Source organism: Dysidea avara, chromosome 6 (genome assembly GCF_963678975.1).
Source record: "Dysidea avara chromosome 6, odDysAvar1.4, whole genome shotgun sequence".
In the NCBI taxonomy this organism is placed as follows: domain Eukaryota; kingdom Metazoa; phylum Porifera; class Demospongiae; order Dictyoceratida; family Dysideidae; genus Dysidea; species Dysidea avara.
In genome coordinates, this window is record NC_089277.1 from 9,159,438 (window position 1) to 9,176,657 (window position 17,220).

Consider the following 17,220-nt stretch of genomic DNA (forward strand, 5'->3'; position numbering starts at 1 on the left):
CGTCGGTAGCACTCAAACATCAGCTACGTCGGTAGCACTCACATCAGCTACATCGGTAACACTCAAACATCAGCTACGTCGGTAGCACTCAAACACCAGCTACGTCGGTAGCACTCAAACATCAGCTACGTCGGTAGCACTCAAACACCAGCTACGTCGGTAGCACTCAAACACCAGCTACGTTGGTAGCACTCAAACATCAGCTACTTCAGTAGCACTCAAACATCAGCTACGTTGGCAGCACTCAAACATCAGCTACATCAGTCGCACTCACATCAGCTACGTTGGTAGCACTCAAACATCAGCTACACTAATTGGTAGTAGCACTCAAACATCAGCTACAACGGTAATAGCACTCAAACATCAGCTACATTGGCAGCACTCACACATGAGCTACATCGGTAGGACTCTCACATGAGCTATGTCAATAGTACGCGAACATGAGCTACATCAGTAGTACTCAAACCTGAGCTACATCAGTAGCACTCAATATGTCATTAACACCTAGACTTGAGCTGTCAGTAGCATTCAATTTGTTATTAACACCCAGACACGATCTGTCAGTAGCACTCAGACATGAACTATGTCGGTAGCGCTCAAATGAGGTAAGTTGGTACTCAAACATCAGCTACATCTCACAATCTGAGCCATGTTGGTAGCACTCACACATGAGCTACAACGGTAGCACTCAAACATGAGCTACAACGGTAGCACTCAAACAGGAGCTACAACGGTAGCACTCAAACATGAGCTACACTGGTACCACTCAGTCAAACACTAGCTATGTTGCAAACATGAGCTATGTCAGTAGCAGTCAAACATGAGCTATATCGGTAGTACCCAAACCTGAGTTACATCAGCAGCACTCAATATGTCAGTAACACCCAGTCATGAACTACATCACTAGTAGCCAGACACGTATAGCACCCAGAGATGAGCTACGTTGGTAGTACTCTAGTGAGGTAAGTTGGTACTGAAACATGAGCTACATCTCACAGTATGAGCTATGTCAGTAGCACTTAAACATGCGCTATGTCAGTAGCACTCAAACTGAACTACTATACATCAGTAGCACTCAGACATAAGCTACATTGGTAATACCCAGACAGGAGCTACGTCGGTAGCACCCATACATGAGCTACATCGGTAGCACTCAAATGTGGTAAGTTAAAAGCATTTACACATGAGCTATGTCGGTAGCACTCAAACATGAGTCACAACTGTAGAAAAATACATTGGTAGCAGTCACATATGAACTACATTGGTAGCACTCAAACATGAGGTACGTCGGTAATAACCTGAGTGACATCGGTAGCACTCAATATGTCAGTAACACCCAGACATGAGCTGTCAGTAGCACCCAGACATGAGGTACATCAGTAGCTGTAGCCAGACATGAGCTATGTTGGTAGCACTCAAGTTGGTACTCAAACAGGAGCTACATCTCACAACATGAGCCATGTCGGTAGCACTCACACAGCATAAGCTACACCGGTAGCACTCAAACATGAGCTACATTGGTAGCACTCACACATAAGCTATGTCAGCAGCACCGAAACATGAGTTAAGACGGTATAGCACCCAAACGAGCTATGTCAGCAGTTCTCAAACATGATCATGAGCTACATTGGTAGTACCCAAATCTGAGTTACATCGGTAGCACTCAATATGTTGGTAACACCCAGAATGAGCTGTCAGTTGCACTCAGACATGAGCTACATCACTAGTAGCCAGACATGAGCAGCTATAACACCCAGAAATGAGCTATGTTGCTAGCACCCAAATGAGGTAAGTTGGTACTCAAACATGAGTCTACATCTCACAATACGAGCTATGTCGGTAGCACGTAAACACGAACCACTATACATCGGTAGCACTCAGGCATGAGCTACATTGGTAGTGCCCAGACATGAGCTACATCGGTAGCACCCATACATGAGCTACATTGGTAGCACCCATAATTAATGTGGTAAGTTAAAAGCTTTCACACACGAGCTATGTCGGTAGCACTCAAACATGAGTTACAACAGTAGAACTCCACCATAAACATATTGGTAGCACTCAAGCATGAACTACATCAGTAGCACTCAAAACATGAGCTACATCAGTAGCACTCAAAAGAGGTACGCTGGTAGCATTCAAACACGAGCTATGTCAGTAGCAAGCAAACATGAGCTACAAACATCAGTAGCACTCAGTATCAGACATGAGCTATCTTGGTAGCACATAAACACGAGCAGTCAGTAGTACTCAAACATTAGCTATATCAATAGCACTCAGACAGGAGCTATGTCAGTAGCACTCAAAAGAGGTAATTATACAAGTCGGTAACACGGGCTACTAAACTCAGACATGAGCTATGTTGGTAGCACTCAAACACAAACATGAGCTACATCAGCAGTACTCAAACATGAGCTACATCAGTAGCATGCAAACATGAGCTACGAACATCAGTAGCACTCAATTTCAGACATAAGCTATGTTTGGTAACACTCAAACACGAGCTATATTAGTAGCACTCGTACATGAGCTACTTGGTACATAGCACTCAAAAGAGGTAAGCTGGTAACATGAGCTACATCAGTAGCACTCAGACATGAGCTGTGTTGGTAGCACTCAAACATGATCTACGTCCATGTAACACTCAAACATGGGCTATGTCAGTAACACTCAAACACGAGCTATATCATTAGCATTATGTGGACATGATCATGAGCCACGTTGGTAGTACTCAAACATGCTTACATGAGCTACATCGCTGATGCTCAAACAGAAACTACATTGGTAACACTCAGACATGAGCTATATTGATAGTACCCAGACAGGAGCTCCCAGACATGAGCTATGTAAGTCTGTAGCACTCAAATGAGGTAAGCTGGTAGCACTCAAACGCAAGCTGCACCAGACATTAGTTGCAGCCATACATGAGCTATGTCAGTAGCACTACATTAGTTGCAGCCATACATGAGCTATGTCAGTAGCACTACATTAGTTGCAGCCATACATGAGCTATGTCAGTAGCACTCAGATGAGGTAAGTTGGCAGCTCTCAAACATGAGTGACGTCAGTAGCAATCACACATGAGCTACGCCAGTAACACTCAAACGTGAGCTATGTCGATAGCACTCAACCATGAGCTACATCAGTAAACGTGGACTACATCCATAGTACTCAAACACGGGCTACATTGGTAGCTCTCAAACAGGAATGATGCAACATCAATTCTAGTAAAATTAATGTGATAACTATGTTGGTATCACAGTACAATCATGCATACATCAGCTACCTGACTATCAATCACAGTGAACGTGACCTCTTGTCATCACACATTTATACGACAGCTATACTGCATGCATCAGCTGTAGTTGCTACGTCAACAACACTGTACAGTCATTATATTGCTAGCTTCTGACTACATCAGTGGTAAAAAAAATAAAATTAAAAAATTAAAAATGGGACAGCCATAGTACTGCTATACATTATTACCATGCACTGTAGCAACAGCCACACATCAGCTATATTGTTACATAGGAACATGTCACAGCGGAGGTGGTAGAAACTTCAGCAGGGCAGCTACATATCAGCTATATCATCACCTGACTGCATCATGATCAGGACAGCTACACCAGTAGCACTGTACAGTCTATACTGTTAGCATCAGACTATATCAATTACAATGGAGGTAGCAGAAATATCACCAGTGTAACCACACATGCTCACTACATCAATCGCAGCTTCAGTGGACACGACAGCTACATCAGTAGCACTGTGCAGTCACATATATCAGGTATATTGTTACATCTGACTGCATCAATTGTAGTAGATGTGACATCTGGCTTTGTCATGATCCTACATCCACACATCAGATAGACTGCTACGAATAATGTACAGCAGAAGTGTCAGGAATTTCAACTGCATACTGAAAGCACCTGACGCATTAGTTGCAGACGTAACAGCCATGCCGGGATAGATAATCCTAACCACATCACGATTGCGGCTACACATTAGTTGCGTTATTTGTACCACCTGCACCATCGACAGATCTTACAGATAGTAACAGCACAGGGCAGCTATGAGCTTTCTCACCTGACTGCATCACTATCACTCAGTATCAGTCACAGTGAGTGAGACAACTATGTCAGTAATGCAGTACAGTGGCCATAGCAATCGCTTGAGGTTGGGCTTTGGTCTCTGCAAAATCTTACATACTTAGCATGTCCAACCATGTGCTCTAAAGACTCCTCTTCACCCACACTGATCATAAAGGCCTAGTTCCTGCATCAGCTATAACGATAGCACCTGACAGTGTCATTTGCAGTATATTTGACAGTTATACAGTGGTATAGCACAGTTCACTACAGATATGTATCAGCTATACATGACAACATCGATGGCAGTAAACAAAATGGCTACTCAGTTGCCTATACAGTAGCATATCAGTTACTGCACTTAACTGAATGACAGGACGGCTACATTGGTAGCATGGTACAGTCACACATCAGCCAATCACTACCACTAAATGGCAGGACTTGCAGCAGCTGTGGCCACAGTTTAAGCACGCTTCAGCTACACCGAGAGCATATGACTATACCTGCTAAGTGACCAGCACAGCGTAGTCAGTCATCAACTTGAGCGTTAGCACCAGACTATATTATTTGCTGTAGCTAGACGTGGCAGCAATGTTCAGTAACACATGTACAGTACACACATATCAGCTAAATCAATAACCAATAATCAAGATGACCAGCTGCGACTAGTACAGCTCACTTGCTGGGAACACCTTGACTAGAACTCCTAGCAATCAAAAAAAAAAGAAAAACAAACAAAAAACAGACTAGAATATTCTATATCCAGCTAGTCAGGATGTGACAGATAAGCAGCACACTATAACAGCTATGGTGACCACCGAACAAAGCAACCGAGTGAGTCTAGATCTAGTAGCACTACTTCAGGCAACAAGACAAAGTTGTACTAAGGTATTTGATCACTACCACATGCCAGCGGTATCATGCACTAGTTTATTGAAATCACACCAGGCATGGTTAACTCACATGCTTACACTATAAACAGAGATGTGAGATCGCCCTAAGCAGTATCACACATAGACACATCAGACTGGGCTGTGCCTCAATTCTCCGGATACGGGGAACATGTCAATTATGATTGTGTCAAGAGTACACAAATAGGTGAGCCAATATTACTCACTATGACTGCACTGCGAGCTGGGGACAGAGCGCAACTGCACATCACCTAGGTCATCCCATGACTACAGTGCAAAAATCCAACAGGCCATGCAACCACTAAAACGCACTTGCATACACACGTACATTATAGTAACAAGCTATAGCTACGGATACTGATACTGCCAACTTGGCACCACGCTGGTGACACACCTATAGCAAGCAGTCTTAGCATAAGTCATAACTATGACCATAAAACTTCAATCAAACAAAGGCTGTAGTGTCACGCAGCTAAGTATCGATGAAGCTGGGGTAGCCTGCTGACAGCGGATTGCTCGCCGGCCAGACCAGGGCATGGCACTGATACAACATCACTCACTTAACGTTTTGAAATATATTCCTTTCTATACCGGCCAGTATCAACAACCAATAGCAATTTGCAGCTCCTAAACTGTGCTGCTGGCACGGTTTACAGAGGTGGCCAGGTAGCCATGAATAGGCAGACACACGTGCTAACCCTATGGCGCTAACGCTTAACAGTGCCTATCAAAGGTGACAAGACCTCATCTGGGCGATAGGAAAACCAAGCTCAAACAAGATGATCATTTTCGACAAGGTTTAAACTACTCCAACTAGCCACTTAGAACCCCCTGCTACCCCATTATGGGCTTTCTTTGGGCTATGGAACTCTCGTCCAGATAGGCTCGAGTTAGCTGCAGGGGCCAAAAATCCTACATCGAGCCATACAGATTACAACAAAGGCTCGAAAACGCAATAGCAGCTACGTGCTTGTCACCGACCTGCGTTGAGAGGGGATCACGTGCACCTGATCACGTGATTAAACAACCTGACCACCTGCCAAAAATATAGTTAATAGTGATACTACCAGCATCTACTAAATGCAATTCGATGAATACTTAATACCACCAGCAACCACAATACGTGATTCGACAAATATGTGCTAAATGGAGGTTAATAGCTTAACTGTGGTTAGCACAAAAAGAATCACGCATGCCTCCAGCCAGTTACGCACGTGATGCAGAAGGCGCCATTTGTTGGCTCGTGTGATCGAACTTCAACTCGTCGTGCGTAAAAGTGCCCCATCACTCCCAACCCCGTTCTACGAATTCCACCACATACTCCCTTACTCCTAATAAACAAGGAATAAGGTGAAAGGTCAGATCCTTCTCCACAGCACGGGCTATGGAACTCTCGTCCAGATAGGCTCGAGTTAGCTGCAGGGGCCAAAAATCCTACATCGAGCCATACAGATTACAACAAAGGCTTGAAAACGCAATAGCAGCTACGTGCTTGTCACCGACCTGCGTTGAGAGGGGATCACGTGCACCTGATCACGTGATTAAACAACCTGACCACCTGCCAAAAATATAGTTAATAGTGATACTACCAGCATCTACTAAATGCAATTCGATGAATACTTAATACCACCAGCAACCACAATACGTGATTCGACAAATATGTGCTAACTAATGGATAATACTATAGTACAATTTCTGAAACAATATTAACTGTAAATTTACAACAGGAAAATTTTTACAAAAGTAAAATTTGTCAAGTTGGTTAATTTGTCCAATAAGCACCTCAAAAGTCAGTGTTTAGACCTGTTATTTTTTGATTTTCATCAAATTTTATTTCGTCAAAGCTGATTAATAATATTGTGAATTCTTCAAATTTTTCTTTCGTCAGTACTTCCTGTTGTATCTGTAAAACTTTGTTAAATATCTGCATACCTAATCATCTGTGCAGCGCTGTCTGCCTTTCATTTGTGACAGTTAGCTATAGTGTGTGGGTCATGCCATTCTACAAGTGTATGTTATATATTACTCCACCATTACTGAAGCTCAAAGCAGCCACTGAAATCAATTTATTGTCATGCACAGTGCTGTATAGGTTGAGTAGCTGTATTGCTTGATTAAACACCTTAAATTAATTTTTAATATTTCATTGAATTAGTTAATACAGAAATATTGGCATTAAATTACATTTGCAATCTTTGCTGATAGTACAGTCTCGTGCAAGGTTTTGTATCCTGCCCCATGTTGTGCGTGCAGATAACCTTTGTTATTTTATACAATTAGGCACGAGCAGCTGTTACTTCATAACATAAACACAATGGACTGCTTATGTTGGGACTGGTGGGATACAGGGAATTGGGGGATTCACCCATTCACCATAGGGACCTGCAATATATTAGTACAGACTGTCCCAATATTAAGTAAACTCAAGAGGGTTATCATTTCTGCCATTTGTTATCCAGCGTGTGCAAGTTCAACTCTTGCTCGTGATTAGATATAATTGAATCACTCCAGTCTAACAGTTAAATTTAAAGTACATTTACTGCAAAATGGTGTTACACTGCACACAATCAGTAGAGTCTGAGTTAAAAGACAAACCAAGTGAATCACCTCAGTTAGTAGGCATCAAATCATCCTCCATAATCAGTAGCAAACAAATTAAGGTATAGCAACATGTGTGTGCCTTCAAAATACCAACTATACTGTTACAGTATGTACTAAATTGAAATTGTTTACAAGAACTTTGTCCTGTACACTGTCATTGTAAGACATACCCACAGAATGTGGACCATGTCAGCGTGTCCAAGTGTGAAGTAATTTATTTAGCTGGTCTGCACTATATTGAACAGCGACAATTCAGCACGTGCACTATTCTCTTTCCCTACATCAGGACCTTTTCCCCCTTCACTAAGGCTTGAAACATGCTATTACTATGTAAAGCTGCTCCTGTACAACTGTAACTACGTACTGTATTTATTAGACTGAAATGTTGTTTAAAAATCCATTGCTTTCGTATCATGTACAGCACAGCGTGTTTTGCACTGCTAGGGACATTAAGTATGTATAGGCTTCGGATGAAGTGATCCAATTCATGTATGGTAACCCAGGGGTTTAAATCAAAGGTAAAGTGCAGTTGTGATTCTGTGTACAGTGAATATGTATGGGGTTTGTTGGAGAGTCAACTACGGAAAGGTTGTGAATAATACTTAATGGTGAAATCGTACTTAGAACAAGTAATGTCCCCTCTGTTGGAGAAGCGACAAGTTCCTGGTGATAACAATCTGACTGAGTGTACAAATGATAATTATGAAGTTGTAGATAATGACACTCTTGAACTGTCTAAACTTACATGAACATTATTGTTAGTGTCTCTATTGATTATGCATTCCCCCTCCCCCCACTGGATGCATCAATAATTACAGACTGTCCAGTATAATAAATAAAGAAATAATGGTTTGGTTCCAAATTCAGAAAAGAAGACCAAATGGTGTGTTTCCTAGTACATATAAAACAGTGAAATTGTCAGACCACATAGGACATTTGAAATAAAAGCTTCAGGGAGTTTTAGCAGGTCAAGCATTACTACGAATAAGCCACATTCCATTCATAAATTATTAGGGCTACCATCTGAATGTAATAAAGGTAACATACTGTACATATTCTGTTACAGAAAGAAGTTACAGTAATATTGGATCTACTATAAAGATGTGATAACAAAGGGTTAGTTATTGTAAATAAAAAGATATGATATTTAAACAACAATAATATGATCAGTTACAGCACGTACATAAAACTTGGAACAAAAAGTTATTGAGCGATGTACCACAGTCTAGCATCACACTATTACAAATGCTGCAGCTCTTCAGCAAAATAAGTCACCCTTGATGATAGAGTTCTATGTACAATATGAGGAGATACTGGCCAATTTCACCTGCTGTGCGAGTAGTCATGACTGACCCACAATTAGACGATGACATCATTGCTACCTGCATTAACAAAAACAAACAAAACAATTACTATTGTATTTCATTTTACAGAGTATGTCTAAAAAAACTTTGCAAAATGACATTTGTATTAGGAGAACGGCAGAATTCTACATGGAAAGTCACTACTGTCATCAAAATGAAGAAGTGAACACATACATAGCTACAGAAAGAAACTCAGTCATTACTGATGTGCATAACATGCGTATGTGGGTAAAACCTGTGGGTTTTTCCCTGAATCATCTTGGTGCTGGATGGTTCAAAATTTTTACGTTTTGATTTCTTGTTGCTAGCCCTCACTCTCCATTGTTGTATTTAGTCTTTCATTATATTCTATTCACTTATGAATAAGTTTTCAGGTAGTCGTGCTCCTGGACTTACGTATGGTTATTGTCTTGTATCTATGGTTACTAAGTATGTTGTTGGTTGTTTGATAACAATGATAGATAGCCTGCTACAGTTGCTAGTGATGCAAAACCCAGATGTTATAGATTACAATGGGCAAACAGGGTGTGGGTTATTTGGAGTATGGTGGAGGGGTTAGACTGTGACTTCAGAATCACCTGTTTAATTGTAGTGCTAGGCTTAGGCTTATAAAACAAAACACTAGGGGTATCACGTATCACTTACTAAGTCAATCTCAATCTGTGATTGTGGTCAAACTCACAGTCAACAGTCAAGACTACAAAATAATTATCACTACAGTGGGAGATGGGAAGAAGTGTTAAAACTCAGAGTTACCTATAAATAAATATTAAAACTTACGAGATAGAAAAACTTAAAATGTTTTAACAATTTCACTGTGATTTCAATGATGTATCTTTCACAGTTGTAGATCAGAGGGGTAAGACAAGATCACATGCACTACAAAGCACTAACAAAAATATTTTATTAAACCATAGTCATACTACCTGTTGAAAGTAATAGATCATACAACGATTGTATTGTAATCATTGATACCTACTGTTACTGTTGACATGAAAGTCATGAGACAAAGTGGCAGTAAAGAGGGATTTCTAGGGATCTGGGCATACTCCCCTAGAATTTTGAAACATAAGTGTGCCATGATTGAACCTGGAAATGATTTTAGAGAATGAGTGAGATCTGGAAATAATTAGCAAGCTGAAGGGACAAAATAGCTATGTATATAATTATGTGCATGAAAGCATTGATTTGATGAATGTGTTGATTTTCAGTTTATAGTGAACTGTAAGAAAGAAATTAAAACTAGTAAGGTAATTTTTAATCAGAGTAGTAGACCATGAAATAGAAATTTTTTGAAAATGGCCATCTCAAGATGTATCCTTAGACTTTTAGTCAAATCCCTGTGGTAAATTGTAAAAGAGTTAAGAGGTACAATACGTAAGTATAGTTTCCTGTAGTAAACCTGGCTATTTTGTCTAAATTTTAGAACTAGCCCAATCACCATTTGCAACTAGCCAAAAGTCATTTACAACTAGCTTTTTGGCCACAACTAGCCCCCCTTTTTAGCCCTTGCCATAACAGCAACATCTTTCCAATCATGAATCACACCATTGCAAGCAACAAACTAAATAGAGCAAAATATGTATCAAGCCCCTTCCTCTACTTTTTGTACAGGGTCTATTCAGTTCACATGAAATACTTTAAGTACTTGTGCAACATTATTACGCATTCACGTGGTCTTGTCCTACTCCCCTGGTTATTATATAATAGGTAGCATGTATTAAGAAATTTTAAAGCACAGGACTGGTGTGTTTGGTAAATGGATATAATAAACCTAAATAGCTTCAACACTTAAAGCAACAAAGAAGGTGTACGGATTTATATCTAGCTGGCTCACATGGCCCAGACAGCAGCTTTCTTGGTTTACTATAGCTAGTTATACTAACTTTTTAAAATGCTAAATGGCCACATTGGATGTGGCCAGGGATGAAAACCTAACAATTAAGCCTAAAACAGCAGACAAAATTTCAGGAAGATGCATTCAAGTCAGGTCAAAAGTTGTAAGCCAAAGGCTAAGGTAAATTTTGTCTTTGACGCAGATCATCCAATAGTGAGTGCTTGTGTGACACCCCTGTGAAACAAACGTACGCTAGGTCCCTATTAAAAGATGGTCACCAGTAGGTTGAAATATCGCTGAAGTAAATTATCACCATGCTTGTGCTAAGAATTCTGTTCATAGCATTTTTAAAACAGTACACTCAAGGAAGGTAACAGAGGTGATGTGATACATAATGCATACGTACCTCTGTTATCCTGGCAGACCAATTAGTCACACGTCATCTTCAGTCATCACAAGACTGGCTGCTGTCACCTATTGAGTTTGATGTGTCTCAGTGCTTTATCAATGTGCCTATAATTTAGTGTTGTTACATAATGGTATGTAGAGGTGCATCAAACAATGTGAAAGTAACTAAAACTGTTTCAGAAATTGTAAGATTATGTGAGTTTCAGACCCTTGGGAAAGAGGCTACAGTATTATCCATTAGCTACAGTTATGCTATTCCTCTAGTAAAGAATACTTCAACTACGAACACTGCTGCAAAACCATCAACACCACTGCAACTGCATGGGACAATCAGAGCCTCTGGCCTTACTATAATTGACCAAGGCAGGTTGAAATATATCTGGAGTGAAGGAAATTGTTACCATGTCTGTGTTAAGAGTTCTGTTCATAGCATTAATAGCGGTATTGCAGCATAAAACATTACAACCAGGCATATTAAAGTGATCTTGGTGGTGATGTGATACATACTGCTGCATACATTAGGCCACTCCAAATAAATTCTCTGTTTCCCGTCCACCGCCCGCATCCAGTTACTGTCAGCTCTAAATATTCCATTATTCCGTATTCTTCCATTATTTTCCGGTTATTGTTGCATACTGACAGGCTCATTTGAAACCATGTCAGCTCACGTGTTAGCAGTGCTATCAAGTCGGCACAAACTTCACGTTTGTGCTATTTTTGCAACTTCAAAAGGAAGGAACAAGCTTAAGCATGTTTTTATACAGCTTTTTAAAGTTGTGCCAGGCAAATAATGGCTTGAAAAGCTGCCAATCGTATAATGAATAAGGCCACTCCAAATAAATTCTCTGTTTCCCGTCCACCGCCCGCATCTGGTTACTGTCAGCTCTAAATATTCCATTATTCCGTATTCTTCCATTATTTTCCGGTTATTCTTGCATTCTGTACAGGCTCAGTAAAAGCTATCTTTAACAGTGTCAGCTCACATGTCAGCAGTGCTATCAAGTCGGCACAAATTCACGTTCAGTTATATTTGCAAATTAAAAGGGAAGAAACAAGCTTTAATGTAGTCTCGCGGCGCCCGACCCTAAAAAGAGGGTCTGGTGAAACTGTGTACAGACGATTTCGGAATCTATGCAACACAGGAAGTCAATGGAAACGTGAGCTTGTTACGTATTTCGGCCGGGCTCGATTTCGGCACCTTTTCAAAGCAGATGGATCACGTTTTCGGTTTTCGCTTGACGGTTTTTGTTGCAAAGATCGCGCAATCGTCTGTACAAAAAGTTTGGCGCTGCCGGAATGTTGGAAGCTCCAATCAGATCGCTCCATTTCAAATTGATTATGTAATGCGTACATTCAAAAGATTCGCGGCTTACAGTTAATTACATCCGGTGACTCTGCCGCTTAAACTCATTGAGAAAACAGCCATACAATTCTGTTGGGTTCGTTTTAATGTTGAATAAATAAAGTAGTGCTATTAGTTTGGTGATGCTGTAAGCTAGTCTGGCGTAGCCGACCCGCGCGTGTAACGCGAGGCGCTACGCGCGCGGGTCGGCTACGTCAGACTAGCTGTAAGCGGATCTGGTTGACTCGAATGGATGTTGTGATGTAAACAGTGCGCTTACGTAACAGGTAAAACGTCATCCAATAAACATTCCAGAGCTCAAACTTTTTGTACACAGTTTCACCAGACCCTCTTTTAAAGGTCGGGCGCCGCGAGACTAGCTTTAATGTAGTTTTTTATATATATATATATATTTGTTAATGTACAAACTCAATCATGAGTATATTCGTACATATATATGTAGTTAGCTACTTAGCTACTTACATTAACAAATATATATATAAATAAGTAGCTAACTACATATATATGTACGAATATACTCATGATTGAGTTTGTACATTAACAAATATATATATATATAAATAAGTAGCTAACTACATATATATGTACGAATATACTCATGATTGAGTTTGTACATTAACAAATATATATATATATATATATAATACCAGAAAAATTAATTATTCAATCTAAGAGTCATACAAATCTAGATTTTCTTGCACAGTTGGCACACCTGCAAAAGTTCGTAGTAATGTTTGTTTAAAATTGAAGGAGTCGGTGGTGTGCGCATGCGTATTAGATGCAATTAAGTTGCCATCTTTGTCGCTATTGATGGTGTATCTCGCGGAGAGAGTGTGCGCGATCGGCACCGTCGTCAAATGAGCCACGATGATAGTTATGGACCACAACTGTACGTCCCTGCTGGCTGTAGTGGTGAAGTGGCGCGGCCAAGTGGACAATTCCTTCAATGGCAGCGATCAAAAACAGCTCTAGATGAGTAAGTATTAGACTAAAATGATAGCTTGTACGATAGGTTTAATTGTTTACTGTGTATTGTATGACAATGACCTGCAAATGATTCAACTTTGGTGTTGCTATGTACGTATTACATGTTTTATATTCTGTTATCTCAGCTTATGACGGATGACAAGTGGACACAGTTCATCAGCCATCAACGATAAGAATATGCGTGGTCTGCTCTTATGATTTTGTATATTATCTCTTCAGAGGTACAGTTTCTTGTCGAACCTCTTAGTTCTACAGGCTGTCAGTGTACAACATCTGCAGTGTTAGTTTCCTTCAATGGCGGGCAGCTGCTTCCTTTAAAGAATCAGGTAGCGACCATATGTGGACAGTTTTGTTCTTTTTTCATGGAGTTGTTCAACGTCATCTTCTAATTACTTACAGCTGTAAGTATGGGGTGCCATTTGTCTCAAAACCCCAAAAATTGAGATCTAAACTAAATATCGTCGATATTTACTAAACATCGACGACATTTGCTAAATATCGACGACATTTAGCTAAACATCGACGACATTTGCTAAACATCGACGACTTTTGCTAAACATCGATGATATTTACTAAACATCGATGACATTTACTAAACATCTACGATATTTACTAAACATTGACGACATTTACTAAACATTGATGACATTTGCTAAATATCGACGATATTTAACAATTCATCTGTTTTGCGTTTTAATTTTCTGCGAATCCTTCAGTATAATAATATTATGGGCGCTTATACTTGTAAATACTAATTGCTGGTTAGCTGCTTGTGACTGTAGATGAACCATCTGTGGTGCTATGCGTGACTCATTAGGCTTGTTTTCATTCGGATGAGTCCACGACCTTTAGTGGAAATAATTGCTGCGCGTTTATTAAGATCAATGTTGCTGTCATGGGCGACGAGAGGAACTGATTTCATCTGTGACTAAGGATGTGAGGTATGGAGTTACCTTTTCAGTTGTAAATGTGACAACTTGTAAACTGCACGTATTTCACTTTTCATCACTGGGTGCCAATACGCTCGGTGACAGCATTATTGAATATAGCATTATTGAATATAGCATTATTGAATATAGCATTATTGAATATAGCATTATTGAATATAGCATTATTGAATATAATGCTGTCCGCTGTCACTGGGAGTATAATTCGGCTGAGTATAATTATTTAGTTGCATGAATCAAGTAGTGTTTTATTTAGTTGTTTATTAATACTTTACAGGACTGTAATGCACCTATCAATGTAATTCCTGACTACCACTGATACGGGCTGAGGGTAGGGGATGGTGGGGGAATTGATCGCTAAATTTCTCCAACAGTAGGGATCTATCTTCACTAAAGAAATTCACTCAGACAGCAAAGGTGTGTGCTTTCAGTTTAATTAGGAAGGAGTGTCTCGGGTGCTAGCTACTACGTTCGTACTAGAATCCTCTTGAACTAACTCATCACTAGACCAACGCCATACAACCGTACAAATCCCCTCCTAGCCCCGGTATTCCCGGGGGTTACAAGTTGAGACTTGGTCGTGGTTTGCATTGCCAGTACGTCCCTACTAGGTGGGGAATTGTAATTTTCAGTGATGCAAATTCCCACCTTCCCCACCTCAGCCCATATTAGTGGTAGTCAGGGATTACATTGATAGGTGCATAACAGATCAATACACAAAATTAAACTAATAGAATTGCTTGTTGTAATATTCATATGAATCTCAGCAGGCCACAATTTGAGTGCTCTTGTCAGACCAGTACTTTTTATTTAGTCAAATTTCCCAACCAAACGATATAATATGGACTTGCCTGCAAAGATGAAATTCTGAGATCATTTCAACTTGTCAACTAGCTACACACAAGGGTAGTTCCAGAAATTTGCTGCCTGGTCTCCCAACTCAAAGGTAGAGCAACTTGTTAAGCTTGATTGTCAGTTGTGCATTATTGGTTGAATGCTTTTAATTCACCCTCAAGGAATTTTAATATTGGTAACTTAGATCAAGATACTCTAGTAGAGCAGTCAATATTAAATTACTCTGATAGAATCATCAACATTATAGAGAGGCAACAGGGATAATTGAAGAATTTTATTTACTATAGAGTCATCGGTATAATTTATTTTATAGCAGGTACAGTGGAACCTCTCTTATCCAGGTAGTCTGGTATACTGTCCTTATCTCAGAAGTATCTGTAACTAGCTAATATAGTAAAGCTAACTGTTCTGCAATGTTACTATTACTACTATACATTTTAGTGGGTAGAAGGGGAAGTCACTACAGAGCATTCGTGGTCACTCCCCTGGGTTGTAAATTTTTTATCACCTAGCAACCAAGTGGTAGTTAGAATCAACAAGCCATCTAACATGTAAACATCTTATTTTCAATAGACTACAGGCCACATGCATGTGACTAATTTGGACTGTCTGGGCCTGGATAAAAGAGGTCCAGATAAGAGAGATTTCAAGGTTATTTCACAGGTCCCTTAGTCCTGTAGAGCAATGTGTGAGTCAGAGGCTGTACAGTTGAATTACAAAGCGCAAAATGATTCCAGTTTGTGTCAATGAACGCCTATCTACTGTATCAGTGTGAAAAATTTAAAGCGAATGAGAACGTTTGTAGCTATATACAGTAGTTTGAGGCAGGCAAGTTGTAGTAGCAACTAGTGATGTGCGATATGTGATATATATCGAAATATCGTGATAATTTTTTTATATCGTGATACAATATAGAATCTTTATATCGCGATATAAGCCGAAGTATAGATTTTAGTTATAATTAGAGAAAACTGTACCCAAGATGTCATTGTACACTGTAATATTTTTTGATAAAAGAACTTGTAATGTTGTATGCTAGTGATGTACCATGTTGTATTGTACTTCTAGTACATTAGTACTACAAGTGTCATCGGTGTAAGTACATGTACACAAGCTGAGTGATGAGTTTGTATATCGTGATATATATTGTATCGTGATAATTGTGTGTAATAATCGTGATATGAAAATATCCTATATCGCACACCACTAGTAGCAACACTGGTAAGTTAGTTGTACCTCGCTCTCACAGAGGCTCCAACTCTCATGCCTTAGGTGTGATTCTCATAATTTGGCCTTCAATCACGCCCAACATTCTCATGCCTAAAATTGATGCTCACTCCCAGAATTTTCTATTGCTGACTGTGCTTCACTGAAGGCTCCCTGAGGCTAAAAAAGGTTGTGGCATGTGCAAGGATTTCAGCAGTCACGTGGTGATCTCTCGTTAAAACTTTAGTTTGGTGGTCAGAGTTCTCAATGGCGGTTGACTGGTTCCACAACTGAGGAGAGTTGTATAAGGACAGCAAACAGTGTACTGGAACTTTGAAAGGTCACTGGGAATCCAGGCGGTTGGTTGCTACAAGATAGCTACAACCTGTGTGGACATGGTTAGAAGCTAGATAGTTGAGCTGGCAAGACATCTTGTAGAAGTGTGTACTCCAGTGGATCACATGAGCGTCATGTTTGTAATAGAAATTGTAATGAATTGCCACAGTTGTAATGTACAGTAGCACACAAACACATACACACACACACCAGCTATTAATATTTTACACTTTTAGCTAGTAATACACAGTTTCTCAATGATGTAACTATGTGCAAACACTTTCAAATATAACTAGTACAAGGAGGCCATGCTATTA